At 35.9% G+C, this 17,261-nt stretch overlaps 1 long non-coding RNA gene and 1 pseudogene across 1 annotated transcript; one reads left to right on the top strand and one right to left on the bottom strand.

Moving 5' to 3' along the window:
- The window catches only part of LOC133744531 (uncharacterized), a 125,138-nt pseudogene that overhangs the window by 58,252 nt on the left and 49,625 nt on the right, over nt 1-17,261 (top strand).
- Nucleotides 7,699-8,942, bottom strand: LOC133706770 (uncharacterized). The gene is made up of 2 exons (XR_009844713.1): nt 8,862-8,942; nt 7,699-8,779 (listed from the first exon to the last, which is right to left on the bottom strand). It is a non-coding gene; the product is annotated as an uncharacterized LOC133706770 (long non-coding RNA).

The following is a 17,261-nucleotide window of genomic DNA, read 5'->3' as shown; positions in this document are numbered from 1 at the left end:
AGGCCTTCCTCATTGTGTCCCAAGAGGTGATACGTCCAACAGGAATCTCATATAGCCAATCTTTGGCTCTGTCAGCTAAGGAGAATGGAAATGCCTTCATCTTTAGAATGTTCTCATCTGCTCCTTGTGGTTGCATGTTAGAACACACAACCTGGAATGCTCTAAGATGCTTGTTGGCGTCCTCCATAGGAAGCCCATGAAACTTAGGGAGTTGGTGCAATAATCCACTCTTCAGCTCAAACTCTGCATTTCTTCCTGCAGCAGGGGCAGGGTACACAATGCCTATAGGGGGTCCTCCCTCGACTGTTGCTGTGGATAGTTCCCTAATGGATGCCATTCTTTCTTCCCTTACTTCTTCAGGTGGTGGTGAAGGTGGTGGAGTAGAGTTGGATGAAACCACAGGTGAAGGTGAGCGTGAAGGAGGAGATGGAGTAGGAGTAGGTGGAGTAGATTCCTCAGAAGAATAGACCCTCTTCCCTTGCTCGTTAATTGTGTACTCTTTGAATGTCAAGGAAGATGGTCTTCTGTACTCAAGTGTAGGAGGATTTTTCAAACGAGCGAGCCTTTCTTCAATCTCTTTCCTGCTAAGGAGTTTAGAAGGCTCGGACATTCATGGAGAGTCTGAACAACATTATGATTTACAAAAGTTAGTAACTTACAAAAGACAAGAAATACAAGTTAATCTTTATACAAAAACGTCACTATTCACAATGCAACAAAAGAGACTTCCAAATTTTGTACAAGTAAGAGAAGTAAGAAAACAGACCAATTTACAATTGAAGGTTATGTACAAGTATTTTATTTTTGTCATGGAACTATCATAAATAAAGTTAATAACTCAATTGATTCCAAGTTGTAAGTCGAGCCCAATAGAAACCACTACTATGGGTGAGATACGATATAGGGATAGTCGCTTAGACATAAGTCACTTTCCTTTGTTTCAGAAGGCCAGATAGCCAGATTAAGAAGTAAGTGAGAGGGAGGACTCATTTTGGTGATACTACGGAGGCTACTCCCTCATTGAGGTTTACGCCCCTATTGGCTACTTCCACATTGTGGAACACGCACAGTCTGTAGTATCTCTGAGATCCAATTTGAACCCATCACCCAGGGTCTCAACCTAAGACACCATCTGTAATGCCCCTTACTCAGCTGGGAAATTACTCATGTGTTAAACTGTTCTCCAAGTGCTAATAAAGGCCGCCCTCAACCTCATAAGACCTTAGAAAGGTACGAATGAAGGGTTAAGGCCAATATTAACAAAAGGGCCCTTGTCTACTCATACGATTTTACACACTCACAACAATTAAGTAATTAACAAAATTTATAACTCCATTTTTTATTTTCTTTAATTCTAATTCTTTACAAGTATAGTTAGACACAAAACTTTCACACAAAACACATAAACAAAACGTCACTATTCACAAATCTTTTTTTTTTTTTTTTTTTTTTTTTTTTTTAATTACTTTCAACACTTAGGTACGGGAACAGGGAATCTTGTTGTGCAATGGGACTGAAACAGCTACCCTTCCAAGATTATGTTTAATCCAATATACCTTAAGTGTCACAACATTTTCTTTTGTTATGAATACTATTGATATCAAATTTAATTCCAAGCGGTAAATCAAGTGGACATGCGGCCCAAGTATAATCGTCTAGACACAAAGTCCCTCCTACATCCGTTGGGCAACCTTACTGAAATGGCCAGGTAGGGGAGGGCGAACACAAGAGGTAGGATCCATTTTGGCATAGGCTACTCCCTCATTGAGGTTTACGCCCATTTGTAAGCACTTCTGAATCCAGAACCCGTCATGAACGTTGTCCCCTTCCTAGACACCATCTCACATAGGATATTCTTACTAGGATGTAAAAGGTCCTAAGTGTGTTAGACAGTTCAATGAATGTTAATAGAGGCCGCCCTCAACCTTAAGGGACCTGAACTAGGTACCAATAAGGGGTTTAGGCCAATATTAATAAACACGACTTCACCTATTCCTTCTTTAATTTACAACCCACAATTAAACTCGTGTTCAATAATACAAATAACAACCTAAGTAGTTTTTTAACTAATTTTCGACAATTACAAAATAATTAACAAGTAAATTTTTTTTTTTTTTAAATCGCAATATACATAAAACAAATATTCACAATATGACAAATGATTTTTCAATCCCCGGCAACGGCGCCAAAAATTGATACGCTCAAAGCAAGCGCATAATTTAACCCTGAAATGTCATTAGTAGTATAAGTAAATAGGGATCGTTCTATTCCGGGGATTGAGGGTACACCTGTCATTGTCAAACAATTAAACAATTAAAATTAAAACAAAGTATAATATTCACACATATACACTATTCACTAAATAGGGGGGTATTTTTGATTTTGGTTTCTTTCGAAAATAAATAAAGTAAACAAACTAATTAAAATGCAAAAACATAAAAATACAAATGGAATGCAAGAACAAAGATCAAAGTCGAAACTCATGATTAAAATTGATTCAAGTTCATCATTGTTCATCATAGTCATGCAAGAGGAGTTGATCATGTAAATTGTTAGAATGCAAACAATTCCCATCTTTTACTTTTCAATGCTAAATTAATCTAAGTGAAAGCACAAAGACTAATCCTATCAAACATGCATTCAAGCCCTAGAAAGCTAGTCAATCATACATGTTTAACGCAATAAGCACCTAGAAAGGCTATCAACTCAAATGTGCAACTTAGTATGAAAAAGTCCACCTAATTGCAATCTTCTTTGATTAAACTCGGTTTTTGTACAAAACCTTTACTACTTATTGATTCAAGAACACAAAACCAAAAAGTTGATTCATGTTCTTAAATTCATAGCAACATTCACATAAAAACCCTAAATGTTTCGAACCATTCAAGATTATCATACAAAAGATTTCTATCATGCAAATTTAATCAAACACTCACACATAAGCAACCATAAATCGCAAAACATGAATCTGAAAATTAACAATTAATCATAAAATTTCAGAAAACAATACTTGTTCAAACATATGTGTCAACTAAGGCATAACCAACGAAAATACAAACAAAGTTACAAGGAGAATCGGATTACACCAAGAGATGGAGATGGTGATGAACGAAAAGGTGATGTGGTCTCTTGAATTTCGAAAGCAATCTTCAAGGTGGAGGATGGATGGTGTTCACGGCTTGTCTTCTTCTTCCTTGGCCTTGCTTGCACTTCGTGGTTGCCCTAGAGGATGGAGAAGAGCACGGCTAGGCTAGAGAGTTTTCTGAATTTTTCTCAAAGTGTAAATTGTATGCGGAGAGGAACCCCTGACGTTGAGAAGAGGGGAGACTATAGGGAACGGCAACTTGGTCTCCAAGGCCGTGCAAAACCCTAGAGAAACTCACGGCAAAGACTTGTTAACTCCACATAATTCCCTCCAATGAAATCTTGCCAAGTAAGCCCTATGATGTGTCTCAACCAAACACATAATTTCCTAGAATATTTCCCTTGATTTTCTTGCCGAAATACCTTGAGAATTTTCTGATTTTTGCACTTCCAATTCGGCCAAACTTCCTTTAGGGTTTCAAGGAATGTATCTAGACTTCTTTTGAGAGGTTTTCGAGTTCAACACATATTCTCTTTCCTTTAAAATCTCCCTAAGAAATCTCTTTGCCGAAATCTTCTTTATCCTTGCTTGATTTTCACGCCACTTCTCTCTCCTCCCTTTGGTTTTCACGGCAAAACAACTTTAGGTTTAGGGTTTTGCGTCACAAACCCTAATGTCATGGGCTTTGGTGGGCCTTGGTCCATTTTGCCGAAAATCCACTTCATTCTTGAGAGTTCTTGGGCCACGTTGCTTCATCTTCAAGCCTTCATATTTTCCAACGCAAAACACTTCATTTCTTTCATTTCTTTTCATAGTTGCGTTGGAAACTTCATTGGTAAGCTCTCCTCCAGTTCGCAGGATTTCCTGGTTGCACTAGGAAAGCTGATAGGAGCATTTTAATGCGACGTTTTAACTGCATTTCCTTACATTTCTTGCGCCATTTCCTTAGTAAAACTCTGTTTAGGAAAGTTTCCATTCTTTGATTGGGAAAGTTCCTATTTGTAGAAAGTTTCCATTTTTCTTAGTTTCTATTTTCCATTTTTAGAAAGTTTCTATTCTTATAGTTTTCATTTCTCATTTCTGGCAAGTTTCTATTTTTCATTTTTAGTAACTTTCTATTTTTCATTTTTTAGTAAGTTTCTATTTTTCAAATTAGGAAAGTTTCTATTTCTCATACTAGTTTCTATTTTCAGGACCTCCGAGCTAAAAAAGTGGAAATGAACACACGAATGGAAAGAGGAGCTTGCGAATGTCAAGGGGAACAAAAATGAAGAACATTGAACCACACATTTGAGCAGAAATGAAGAAACAAGCTTTCCTAGTGCAACCAGGAAATCCTGCGAACTGGAGGAGAGCTTACCAATGAAGTTTCCAACGCAACTATGAAAAGAAATGAAAGAAATGAAGTGTTTTGCGTTGGAAAATAAGAAGGCTTGAAGATGAAGCAACGAAGCCCAAGAATACTTTGAATTTTCGGCAAAATGGATCAAGGCCCATCAAGGCCCAAGCAATTAGGGTTTGTGATGCATGGAAGAAACCCTAGAAAGGTTTGCCGTCCAAAGCAAGAGAGAAAGAAGGAGTCTTGCCGTGAAAATCAGAAAATAATAAGAAGATTTCGTGGAGATTTTATTGGGAGACTTTTAAGGGAAGAGAATATGTGTTGAAGACAAAGAGCTCTCAAAGGAAGTCTAGATACATTCCTATATTCTCTAAAGGAGTTGTTGCCGAATTTCAAGAGATAAAATCAGAATATTATCATGGTATTTCGGCAAGAAAATCAAGGGAAATATTCTAGAAAATTATGTGATTGGTTGATACATGTCATAGGGCTTACTTGGCAAGATTCTATTGGAGGAAATTATGTGGAGTTAGACATTGTTGCCGTGAGTTTCTCTAGGGTTTTGCACGGCCTTGGAGACCAAGTTGCCGTTCCCTATATAGTCTCCCCTCTTCTCAACGTCAAGGTGCCCCTCCCCATACAATTTACACTTTGAGAAAAATTCAGAAAACTCTCTAGCCTAGCCGTGCTCTTCTCCATCCTCTAGGGCAACCACGAAGTGCAAGCAAGGCCAAGGAAGAAGAAGACAAGCCGTGAACACCATCCATCCTCCACCTTGAAGATTGCTTTCGAAATTCAAGAGACCATTCATCCCATCTCCATCTCTTGGTGTAATCCGATTCTCCTTGTAACTTTGTTTGTATTTTCGTTGGTTATGCCCTAGTTGACACATGTGTTTGAACAAGTTTCGAATTCTGAAATTCTATGATTAATTGTTAATTTTCAGATTCATGTTTTGCGATTTATGGTTGCTTATGTGTGAGTGTTTGATTAAATTTGCATGATAGATAACTTTTGTATTTTAATCTTATGTGGTTGCAAACACCTAGGGTTTTTATATAATTGGTGCTACGAATTTAAGAACATGAATCAACTTTTTGGTTTTGTGTTCTTGAATCAATAAGTAGTAAAGGTTTTGTACAAAAACCGAATTTAATCAAAGAAGATTGCAATTAGGTGGACTTTTTCATACTAAGTTGCACATTTGAATTGATAGCCTTTCTAGATGCTTAATGCGTTAGACATGTATGATTGACTAGCTTTCTAGGGTTTGAATGCATGTTTGATAGGATTAGTCTATGTGCTTTCACTTAGATTAATTAGCGTTGAAAGTAAAATATGGGAAATTGTTTGCTTTGAACGTTTCACATGATCAATTCCTCTTGCATGACTATGATGAACAATGATGAACTTGGATTAATTTTAATCATATGTTTCGATTTTGATCTTTGTTCTTGCATTCCATTTATATTTTTATGTTTTAGCATTTTAATTATTTTGTTAACTTAGTTTAATTTTCAGAAAAACCAAAATCAAAAACCCCCCTTTTTCGTAAATAGTGTATATGTGTGTGAATATTATACTTTGTTTTAATTTTAATTGTTTAATTGTTTGACAATGACAGGTGTACCCTCAATCCCCGGAATAGAACGATCCCTATTTATTCTATACTACTAATGACATTTCAGGGTTAAATTATGCGCTTGCTCTGAGCGCATCAAAAGCTTGTTTCTTCATTTCTGCTCAAATGTGTGGTTCAATGTTCTTCATTTTTGTTCCCCTTGACGTTCGCAAGCTCCTCTTTCCATTCGTGTGTTCATTTCCACTTTTTAGCTCGGAGGTCCTGAAAATAGAAACTAGTATGAGAAATAGAAACTTTCCTAATTTGAAAAATAGAAACTTACTAAAAAATGAAAAATAGAAAGTTACTAAAAATGAAAAATAGAAACTTGCCAGAAATGAGAAATGAAAACTACAAGAATAGAAACTTTCTAAAAATGGAAAATAGAAACTAAGAAAAATGGAAACTTTCTACAAATAGGAACTTTCCCAATCAAAGAATGGAAACTTTCCTAAACAGAGTTTTACTAAGGAAATGGCGCAAGAAATGTAAGGAAATGCAGTTAAAACGTCGCATTAAAATGCTCCTATCATCTCTCTTAATTTCTCACGGCATAGTCACAAAATAACTCTCCAAGAATATTATCCTTCCATAAAAATTGCCCTAGAAAATCTCCACCGAAATCTTCTTTTATATTTCTGATTTTTCACGCCAACTCCTTGTTTATCTCTTAGTATTGGACGGCAACTCTCTCTCTTTGAACGGCACATTAGGGTTTAACATCAACTCTGTCTCTTTGACGTCACAAAAACCCTAGTTTACATGGGCTTTATCCACTTTTGCCGAAAGTCCATCTTGCTTGATAATTCTTGGGCCTTCTTGCGTCCTCTTCAAGCCTTGATGTCTCCAACGTCATGTCCATCATAATTTCGGTCACACATCTGATACGCTCAAAGCAAGCGCATAATTTAACCCTATAAATATCATTAGTAGTATAAGCAAGTAGGGATCGTTCTATTCCGGGGATTGAGGGTACACCTGTCATTGTCAAACAATTAAAATTAAAACAAAGTAATATAAACACAAAGATATTCACAAGTATAAACATATTTACGAAAAAGGGAGAATTTTGGATTTTGGATTCGAAAATAAACTAAGTTAAGAAAACAAATAAAAATGCAAAAACATAAAAATACGAATGGAATGAAGGAACAAAGATCAAAACCGAAACTTATGATTAAAATTGATTCAAACCCTAATATTGTTCATCTAAGTCATGAGAAAGGAGTTGATCATGTGAAACATTCGAAAGCAAATGAATTCCCATTTTTTACTTTTCAATGCTAATTAACCTAAGCGAAAGCACCTAGATTAATCCTATCAAACATGCAATCAAACCCTAGAAAGCTAGTCAATCATGTCATGTTTAACGCATTACACATAGAGAAAGGCTATCAACTCAAGTGTACAACTTAGTATGGAAAAGTCCACCTAATTGCAATTCTCTTTAATTAAATTCGATCTTTGTACAAAACCTTTACTACTTTGATTCAAGTTTACACAAAACGAAAAGTCGATTTCATGTTCTTAAACCTAGCACCAATTATATCGAAACCCTAAGTGTTTGCAACCACATAAGATTAAAATACAAAAGTTATCCATAATGCAAATTTAATTAAACAAACCCACATAAGCAACTCTCGAATCACAATATATGAATCTGAAAATTCTCAATTAATCATAAAATTCCAGAAATTAACAATTGTTCAAACATATATGTCAACTAAGGCAAAACCAACGAAATACAAAGCAAAGGTTACAAAGTAGAGGTCGAATTACACCGTGGATGGAAGATGAAGATGGGTGAATAACGTTGAATCCTTTGAGACTCGAAAGCAAGCTTCAAAGGTGGAGGATGGATGATGATGCTCACGGCTTGGTTCTTCTCTTCCTTGGCCTTGCTTGAACTTCGTGGCTTGCCCTAGAGGATGTTGGAAAGGAAAATGGAAAGGAAATGGAGAGACAAAGAAGATGGAATGGATGAAGGAATGTCCTTAGAATGAGAGGAGAAGGTGTTTATATAGGGAAGAAAAAGAAGAGTGAAATGATAAATGGAAGAAAAATAATGAAAGTGGTTTGTAAAATATGGAAAAGATGGAGTAATGATGAAATGAAAGCAAGGCATGAAGGTGCAGAAGTATGGAAGTGATGATGATCTATTGGAGCAGAAAAATATATCCAAGGAAAAAGAGAAAAGCATCTAGCTTTCTTCATGTGGGTAGGAAACTTGAACATGTGGTGTTGAGCTGTTTTTAGATCAGTTTCTGCACCTTTATTCCTTCAATTACTTCTCCAACAGGACTTCAGATTTGGCTCGTGACTTCTTCATATGAAATGATCTACCATGAGTGTAGATCATTTTGGTAAAATTTCAGAATTTATTTCCATGCCTTTGGGCCAGAATCTCTGCTGGACTCCTTACGGGTCCAGTTTTCCAGTTTTGCTTCTGCAGGAAATTGGGCTGACTGTTTGAAGGCCTTCCACTCAAAACTAGCTCTGGCACTCTTCATAAGAAATGATCCTTAGGATGTCTAGAATGGATCTGGAAAGTTTCAGCTCATTTAGAGTTCATTTGGTCAGGCGGCCGCTCCTTCTTCCTTGCTTGGCTTGGTTTCTCCTAGCCGGAGTAGGAAAATGTGTAAAATTGACATTTTAGTACATTTCCATTTTTCTCCACCATTTATAGGTAAGTGTGGACCTAATGCTCATTTCACCATCATTTACTCCAATGTACCTAAGAAAATAGAAATTGAGTTAAAAATCGATTCGTTAAGGAATTAACTAAGCAAAATGTGAGGAATTAACTATTAAAATACCACTTTAAAATGCTCCTATCAACATCTCAATGGGCTTCAGAGTTTTGCTTCACACAATTTCCTCTTTCGAACAGGATTTCCTGGTTGGACCAGGAAAGCTTCATTTCTTCATTTCTGCTCAATTGTGTGGTCCTTTGCATCTCATTTTTGCTCCCCTTGGTGTTCACAAGCTCCTCTTTCCATTTGTGAGTTCATTTCCACTTTTTAGCTCGGAGGTCCTGAAAATAGAAACTAATAAGAAAAATAGAAACTTTCCTAAAATGAAAAAGGGCAACTTTCCTAAACTGAAAATGGGAAACTTTCTAAAAATGAAAAATAGAAACTACCGAAAATGGAAACTTACTAAAAATGATAAATAGAAACTACAAAAATAGAAACTTTCTACAAATAGGAACTTTCCCAATCAAAGAATGGAAACTTTCCTAAACAGAGTTTTAATAAGGAAATAACGCAAGAAATGTAGGAAAAAGCAAGTAAAACGTCGCATTAAAATGCTCCTATCAGGTTGTTTTTTATATTGTTGAATATGAGTTTTAATTTTAAGTTGTAAATTGAATGGAATAGGTGAAGTCTCTTTTGTTAATATTGGCCTAAACCACTTATTGGTACCTAGTTCAGGTCCCTTAAGGTTGAGGGCGGCCTTTATTAACACTTGTTGAACTGTCTTCACACTTATGATCTTTTTCATCCTAGTAAGTATAGCCTATGTGGAATGGTGTCTAGGAAGGGGATAACGTTCATAACGGTTTTTGAATCCAGAAGTACTTACAAATGGGCTTAGCTCATGCCAAAATGGATTCTGCCTCTTGTGGTCATCCTCCCCTACCTGGCCATTTCAGTAAGGTTGCCCAAAGGATGTAGGAGGGACTTTGTGTCTAGGCGACTATACTTGGGCCGCACGTCCACTTGATTTACCGCTTGGAATTAGATTTGATATCAATAATATTTATGACAAAAGAAAATGTAACAAAATGTTGTGATACACTAAAAAAAAAAAAAAAAACATTTGTGTAAATATTTTTCATGTTTTTTTTTTTACTCACTTGTGTAGGTAACTTGTGTCTTGTGTACAATGTACTTGCTAATTTTACTTGTAGTTTGTAATTCACAGTTAAACTTGTTTGTATATTTTGTATTTCTTAGTTAATTATAGTTACTAACTTTCTAATTTCTATTCCGTCTGGCTGAAAGACGTTAAACTCAAGCGCTGCTTGGGAGGCAACCCAATTCAGAAGAAGCTGTGAGGGAGTCTACAAACACAGATTTGCTTTCTCCTTCCCTATTTCTTTTTATTTTTCAATTTTTCTCTTTTGTTTTTGGTTTCGTAAATTCCATCCCTATATGCTTATTTGTTTCATTGTATGCTTATGATTGATTACATTGAGGACAATGCAATATTTAAGTGTGGGGGAAGGGATTTATACTTTTATTTTGAGTCCTATATATTGAAAACTACCAAAAAAATCGAAAAATGTCAAAAATAAAAAAAATTTCGTTGCTTTTGTTTTTGTTTTGAGTCATAGGATGTCCTTTCAACTGTCTAGCATGATTCTATATCTCTGAAATTATGGCTAAAAGAGGATCACAATATTGAGATGATTTTAACATGGTATTCTTTGGTTAATTGAGATATATGAAAAGCATATGCATGAGTAGTGGATATGGATTTGTGACCTTGGTACAGAATATGAGCATGTTAAGATGAGTTTTGATTCATAAAGCCCATGTGAGATATTTGAGCCATGTTCCTTTTTCTTGGAGTGAAAATGAAAAAAAAAAAATACTCTTATTTTCTTGGCGATAATTTGATGATCTCATTATTCTTTCATTTGATTGATTGCTTGCCATAGATTAAGTTTAATGGACTAGAGAATGCTAGAATTCGCTCTTGTGCTTATTGAGACGTTATATCAATACATGGCCCTGATTCTGGAAAGGATAGAGGCACCCTAGGTGATAGGAGCATTTTAATGCGACGTTTTACTTGCTTTTTCCTACATTTCTTGCGTCATTTCCTTAGTAAAACTCTGTTTAGGAAAGTTTCTATTTTTGTAGTTTCTATTTATCATTTTTAGTAAGTTTCCATTTTCGGTAGTTTCTATTTTTCATTTTTAGAAAGTTTCCCATTTTCAGTTTAGGAAAGTTGCCATTTTTCATTTTAGGAAAATTTCTATTTTTCTTACTAGTTTCTATTTTCAGGACCTCCGACCTAAAAAGGGGAAATGAACTCACAAATGGAAAGAGGAGCTTGCGAACACCAAGGGGAGCAAAAATGAGAAACAATGGACCACAGAAATGAGCAGAAATGAAGAAAAGAAGTTCTCCTATTTCAACCAGGAAACCCTGCGAAAAGGAGGAAAGCTTACCAATGAAGTTTCCAACGTTACTATGAAAAAGAAATAGAAAAATGAAGTGTCATGACGTTGGAAGGTGACAAGGCTTGAATAAGAAGCAACAAGGCCCAAGAACTCTCAAGAATGAAGTGGATTTTCGGCAAAATGGATCAAGGCCCATGAAAGCCCATGGAATTAGGGTTTGTGACGCAAGGATGAAACCCTAGAGATGTTGTTGCCGTGAAATCCTAAGAGAGAAACAAGAAAGTGGCGTGAAAATCAGAAATTATCAAAGAGAATTTCGGTTGAGATTTTCTAGGGTAATTTTTATGGAAAGATAAACCCTAGGAGACTCCTTGCCGTCCAAGCCAAGAGGAAAAGAAGGGATTTGCCGTCTGAATCAAAGGAAAACCCTAGAGAATTCGGCAAAGAGATATTCAAGGGAGAAATAAAAGGAAAGAGAATATGTGTTGAACACAAAAAGCTCTCAAAAGACGTCTAGATTCGTTCCCTATTTTCTCTAAAGGAAGTTGGCCGAAATTGAACTACAAAATCAGAAATTCTCTCAAGGTATTTCGGCCAAGATTAATTGGAAATTAAATTGGAATTTTGTGATTGGTTGCACCATGTCATAGGGCTTATTTGGCAAGATATTATTGGAGGAAATTATGTGGAATTTTCAGATTAATTCCATGAGGTTTACACGGCTTGGAGACCAAGTTTGGCCGTTCCCTATATACTCACCTCCTCTAGACGTCAAGGTTCCCTCCTCTCTTTTACGTTCTACAACTTAGAAAAATCAGAAAATACTTCTCTTTGCCGTGAGCTTTTGAAGTCCTTTCTCCATGCTCTAGTCATCTCCACGAGTTCAAGCAAGGCCAAGGGAGAAGAAGCATAGCCGTGAGCATCCATCATCCATCTCCAACCTTGAAGCTTGCTTTCGAGTTTCAAGAGACCATGATAGGAGCATAAAATGCGACGTTTATAATGTTTCAACCCTATATTTTGCTAAGTTATTTCTTTTAACTTGATCAATTTAACTTAGTTAGTGTTTTACAAGTGTAAATGGAGTCTCAAAGTCCAAAAATGGCTAAGGAAGGCACAAGTGGCGCAGAAATGGAAAGAAATGAAGAAATGGAAGTTTTCCTAGTTTGACTAGGAAAAGGAATCCTAGTTGAAGCAGGAGTCTGAAGCTGACTTGGACTATGAGTTCTACTTGGACAAGGAAACCCAATTCTACTCAGATAAGGAATACTAGTATGACAAGGAGTCCCTGTTGGATAAGGATTACTCAAGAAGGTTCCGGAAGAGTGTAGAAGCATCTCGGAAAAGAAAGCAGTATTCAGCTAGGAAACCTACTTGCATATGGAGTTCTACTCATACTAGGAAAGCCTTGGAACGTTCATGAAGTATCTAGAAGTCTCAAGAATGATCATATGCCGTGCACATGGAAGAGAAAGCAACAAGGAATTCGGATTTCAAAGCAATGTGGAGTTTGGATTTCTAGTTGAGTACGGATTGGAATTGCCATGAGATTCTTGAAGGTGCTAGGGAGTTCTTGACGTTTCATTCTTCAATAAGGCGTGGAAGACATGTGAGAGGCATGTGATGGCAAGGAAAACCGAGTTGGACTTAAGTTGTGCTTTAAAAGTCAAATCCATTACAGATTCGGATTACTGCCTGTGCAGATCAGTCAACTTCAACAGAGTATAGAAAATCGCTCAGAGCTCAGACAATTATGATCTTTATATGGTTGGAAAGCTACAGATGTCTAGTTTCCAGAACTTTTTACAGCTCGGAGATATCTATTTTCTAGAAGAAGTTATGGTCGTTTTAGTGCACTGAGGTCAAGACTGCCGGAAATCTGCTTTGTGCCAAACAAGTTCTAAATCAACACAAACTTGGAGAAGTCAAGTAGAAACGAATTGGGAGTGCTTTGAGACGTTCTCCTATATATACCTAGTGTATTAGACGTCTCAAGAGTCACACATTATTCTCCACAATTTCGTTTCTCACCGGATTGCTCTTGAGTTTCAGGTTTTCGCATCTTGGAAGTTCTAGCCGTGCCATCCTCCATCCTTTGCCGTGATCTTCATCTTGTGCCGCCGCCTTGGATCTGCGTTGGACCTTGGGACGTGTATAAGGGTTGTTCATACCATCTTCACCTATGTTTTCTTCTCGGTTTTGTAACTTGTTAGATAGAATTTCTGTTTTGATTTTCTTTGTGTAAAAACCGAAACCATGAGTTAACTTTCTGATTTTTGAATTCAATTTTGATATGATTTTCAATGTTTGATTTGTTTGTGTGTTCTTGAGTCTTGTTAGTTGTCAACTTAATGGAATAATAATCTGATTTTGTGGTAAACGCATGTAACTGTTGTCTTAATGGCCAATAAAGGAATACTTGCATGTTATGAGCTAGTAATTAGGTTTGATGCTTTGTGAAACCTAATTCGAATAAGTAGTAAAGGCTTGCTTTGAGTCGAAATCAAATTATGCATGTAATGATAAGTTGTGACGTGCTTGGATTTGCATGTTTATCAATTCTTTCTTGAACTTAATGATTTGAAAACGGATTTTCAACGCAGTTGCTTTGATTGTGTGATGTCGACTTTTCAAAATAAAATTGTCTTGGTGCGTTGCTATTTCGATTTGACCTAAGAAAGAAAGTTAAAAGGGACATTGGTTGCGTTGATCTTTGTGTCTTGGTTGATATTATTTCATGATAACTAATAAAGATTAAGGGATGCATGAATGAATTGATCTTGATTGTTCTTGATGAATTGTTTTCGAAAGTTCTTCTTTTCCCACCATTTGTATAGAAACGATTTTAATCTTTTATTTGTTTTCGAAAATTTATGTTTTTCAATCTTCAAAAACCCCCCTATCTTTTATGTTATGTGTTTTTGTATAATTGTAAATAATTAAAATTAACTTAGAGTTTTTAGGTAGCATGTTCATATAAAAAATAAAATAAAAAAATGTTTTTAAAATTCTTGAATAGTGTCTCCGTGAATAGTAAATATGTGTTAGTGTTTTCTAGGAATTAATTTAGAGGTTTTTAGGATTTTGTTTTGTGTTTTTTTGGAGTTCCTAAATTTTAGGGATGCTTTGGTGTTTTTTAGGAAAAGTAGTTAGAGTTAGTTTTTGATACGCTCAAAGCAAGCGCATAATTTAACCCTATAAATATCATTAGTAGTATAAGCAAGTAGGGATCGTTCTATTCCGGGGATTGAGGGTACACCTGTCATTGTCAAACAATTAAACAATTAAAATTAAAACAAAGTAATATAAACACAAAGATATTCACAAGTATAAACATATTTACGAAAAAGGGGGAATTTTGGATTTTGGATTCGAAAATAAACTAAGTTAAGAAAACAAATAAAAATGCAAAAACATAAAAATACGAATGGAATGAAGGAACAAAGATCAAAACCGAAACTTATGATTAAAATTGATTCAAACCCTAATATTGTTCATCTAAGTCATGAGAAAGGAGTTGATCATGTGAAACATTCGAAAGCAAATGAATTCCCATTTTTTACTTTTCAATGCTAATTAACCTAAGCGAAAGCACCTAGATTAATCCTATCAAACATGCAATCAAACCCTAGAAAGCTAGTCAATCATGTCATGTTTAACGCATTACACATAGAGAAAGGCTATCAACTCAAGTGTACAACTTAGTATGGAAAAGTCCACCTAATTGCAATTCTCTTTAATTAAATTCGATCTTTGTACAAAACCTTTACTACTTTGATTCAAGTTTACACAAAACGAAAAGTCGATTTCATGTTCTTAAACCTAGCACCAATTATATCGAAACCCTAAGTGTTTGCAACCACATAAGATTAAAATACAAAAGTTATCCATAATGCAAATTTAATTAAACAAACCCACATAAGCAACTCTTGAATCACAATATATGAATCTGAAAATTCTCAATTAATCATAAAATTCCAGAAATTAACAATTGTTCAAACATATATGTCAACTAAGGCAAAACCAACGAAATACAAAGCAAATGTTACAAAGTAGAGGTCGAATTACACCGTGGATGGAAGATGAAGATGGGTGAATAACGTTGAATCCTTTGAGACTCGAAAGCAAGCTTCAAAGGTGGAGGATGGATGATGATGCTCACGGCTTGGTTCTTCTCTTCCTTGGCCTTGCTTGAACTTCGTGGCTTGCCCTAGAGGATGTTGGAAAGGAAAATGGAAAGGAAATGGAGAGACAAAGAAGATGGAATGGATGAAGGAATGGTTTAGAGTGAGAGGAGAATGTGTTTATATAGGGAAGAAAAAGAAGAGTGAAATGATAAATGGAAGAAAAATAATGAAAGTGGTTTGTAAAATATGGAAAAGATGGAGTAATGATGAAATGAAAGCAAGGCATGAAGGTGCAGAAGTATGGAAGTGATGATGATCTATTGGAGCAGAAAAATATATCCAAGGAAAAAGAGAAAAGCATCTAGCTTTCTTCATGTGGGTAGGAAACTTGAACATGTGGTGTTGAGCTGTTTTTAGATCAGTTTCTGCCCCTTTATTCCTTCAATTATTTCTCCAACAGGACTTCAGATTTGGCTCGTGACTTCTTCATATGAAATGATCTACCATGAGTGTAGATCATTTTGGTAAAATTTCAGAATTTATTTCCATGCCTTTGGGCTGGAAATGCTGCTGGACCTCTTACAGGTCCAGTTTTCCAGTTTTGCTTCTGCAGGAAATTGGGCTGACTGTTTGAAGGCCTTCCACTCAATTATAGCTCTGGCACTCTTCATAAGAAATGATCCTTAGGATGTGTAGAATGGATCTGGAAAGTTTCAGCTCATTTGAAGTTCATTTGGTCCGGCGGCCGCTCCTTCTTCCTTGCTTGGCTTGGTTTCTCCTAGCCGGAGTAGGAAAATGTGTAAAATTGACATTTTAGTACATTTCCATTTTTCTCCACCATTTATAGGTAAGTGTGGACCTAATGCTCATTTCACCATCATTTACTCCAATGTACCTAAGAAAATAGAAATTGAGTTAAAAATCGATTCGTTAAGGAATTAACTAAGCAAAATGTGAGGAATTAACTATTAAAATACCACTTTAAAATGCTCCTATCAAATTCCCCCACACTTAGCTTTTGCTAGTCCCTTAGCAAAATCAAAAACTAACAAACCAAAAAGACTATGACACAAAACAAAGAAACCAACGAAAAAAAATGACTAAGTATGGAAACAAAAACACAAAGACTCAAAGAAACCAAAAACGTAAAACACAAAGCAAAACACAAAGAAAAAAATGTCACACATAAAAGAGTAAATTCAAAGACAAAGACCAAGATGTTGACATCACAAAGACCTCTATTGCCCTTTAACATATTGTCTCAGAAATCTCTTACTTTCACAACACCAAGATTAGCACTCAACCAAGAATCAATGTTAAGCATTCGAGAGTTAATTAAAACATATGATCCACACATACACAAGTAGGACTTGGTTGTAACAATGGTGATGGGGTTTAGCTTAGCATGCTTCAGACAAGTATGATTCATATCCTCACAAGGTATATCCACTCTTTCTTCTCTCAGATCAAGGCAATGCTTAAAAGCTTATAATCACTCATTTATATGTGAGAGAACATATTTTAAGGCAGTCAAATAGCTCACATATATAAGAAACGAAAAGCACTTTGTGAATATAATTTTTTTTTTTCAAAAGATCTCATGAAGGATATCAACTACTTGCACGAATGGACCCAAGCCATAGGTTCAACTCTTGTAACTCATCTCCACATCAAAGGCTGTCCCATCTTAAGGATCAAGAAGGTCTTCTCAAAGGGTTGTAATGGGGCTAAGGCTCAAAGTTTTCAGAAATGAAAGGTATGGAATGTCAAAGTATCCTAAAAACCTAGCAGAGCTCATGCAGATGTAGAGAGACTTCTAGAAATCCACCAACTCAAAACGCCACACCCATAGAGGTAAAATAAAAGGGCTAATGTCTTCATGTTGGGCCCAACCTTCCTTCTAAACTTCCTTTGAACTCTAGTGAAATGGACAAAGGTCAAATTTTTCTGTAGTG

The sequence above is a fragment of the Rosa rugosa genome, chromosome 4 (genome assembly GCF_958449725.1).
Source record: "Rosa rugosa chromosome 4, drRosRugo1.1, whole genome shotgun sequence".
NCBI classification, from domain to species: Eukaryota; Viridiplantae; Streptophyta; class Magnoliopsida; order Rosales; family Rosaceae; genus Rosa; species Rosa rugosa.
Note: the sequence above shows the minus strand (reverse complement) of the source record. Positions and strands in the feature narration are given on the sequence as shown.